The 1,316-nt window shown below is 32.8% G+C and overlaps 1 protein-coding gene across 1 annotated transcript in view; it reads right to left on the bottom strand.

The window, feature by feature from the left end:
• The window catches only part of STAG1 (stromal antigen 1), a 296,042-nt gene extending 295,004 nt beyond the window's left edge, over positions 1-1,038 (bottom strand). The window contains exon 1 of the mRNA XM_045287455.1: positions 894-1,038. The gene's annotated coding sequence lies outside the window, so the exon portion shown is untranslated. The remainder of the gene's footprint in view (positions 1-893) is intronic.
• Between the last annotated feature and the right edge of the window lie 278 nt (positions 1,039-1,316).

The following is a 1,316-nucleotide window of genomic DNA, read 5'->3' as shown; positions in this document are numbered from 1 at the left end:
ATGGATGGATGGATGGATGGATGGATGGATGGATGGATGGATGGTGATAAGAGTTGTATGAGCCCCCAATAAGATGTTATAAAAAAAAAAGTACTGATGTGGAGTGTATCTTAAGTCAATCATTTAAAAAAAATTAAAAATCAACCATTTTGAGTCAAAAAAATACATATTAAGCAAAGAGTAAGCATAGATGCTAAGACATATGAAGATTGCTACGGTACAGAGGCTCGGAACAGAGAGAAAAGTAGAAAGTCTCCCTCTAGAACTGGCACCATGAATCTGGACTTTCTGCTTTCTGCGAAAAATAAATTTGCTTATTAAAGCCATTTGCTTGTGGTTTATTTGTGCTAAAGCAGCACTAGACAATTTACTTAAGTGATAAGACCATGTGGCAATGATACAGGCAGTTTATAATTTAGTATGCCTAAGTTTGAAATTAAGTGATTCTTAAAGAAGGTTTGAAAGAGAACCACATTATTTCATGTACTGAACATAAATTGAAATTCTTAATTTTTTTACTTCATAATGTTTCCATTTTGGATAATTTAAATGCTAGTATTCTGTAAAGATACCACAAAAGAGTTTAACAAACCATTGAGTACTAAAGGACTGGTTTGAAACAGGGCCTTATTATAGTAAGTATAGACTAAATCAAAATAATGTAAGATTCTATTACTTAACTAAAGTGATTATTATCCATTCAGTTGTAAACTTACAAGTAAATAAATACTTCCTCCACCCTTAGGAGAGAAAAAACTTGAGGAGAACTTTAGAGGAGGTTAAAGAACAGGCCAAACTAATCTCTAATAGAATCCCACTGGCTTTGAAATTGAATAGAACAGAATGTTAGGTAAATTATATGCATAGAAGTCTTGGAACAATCATAACCATACCTTTTCATCACTGCTCACTGGAGTACCATGCCAACCAGTTGCCCAAGGCAATCATCTTGATTAAATATACTCCAGGGATACCTCTGATCAGGTTTCTCTTCTTTATTTCTCTTGTATTTACCACCACCAAATACCACCTTAAATGTGACATAAAAATTGAACAAATTACTAACTACAAAATTTATTGTACTAAGAAGGATATAATAATAGTTGTAGCTTAATACAGCTTATCATAGTAATGAGGTCAATTCAGGTTATATTTAATTGCCAGCTTACTGGATTTATTCCTTATGGCTCAATTCACAAGCAGTATTTCTGTCATCTGCTCTTATTAAACATTCAGTACCCGTAAAGATTATGGCAAAACCTTTACTGATTAAAACCTGTAGAATATGTCATTGTGTACAACTGATTGTGGCAACA

The sequence above is a fragment of the Echinops telfairi genome, unplaced genomic scaffold, assembly GCF_000313985.2.
Source record: "Echinops telfairi isolate 266 unplaced genomic scaffold, ASM31398v2 ScPeMD7_16;HRSCAF=60, whole genome shotgun sequence".
Classification (NCBI taxonomy): domain Eukaryota; kingdom Metazoa; phylum Chordata; class Mammalia; order Afrosoricida; family Tenrecidae; genus Echinops; species Echinops telfairi.
The sequence above is the reverse complement of the archived record's forward strand: the minus strand, read 5'-3'. Positions and strand labels throughout refer to the sequence as shown.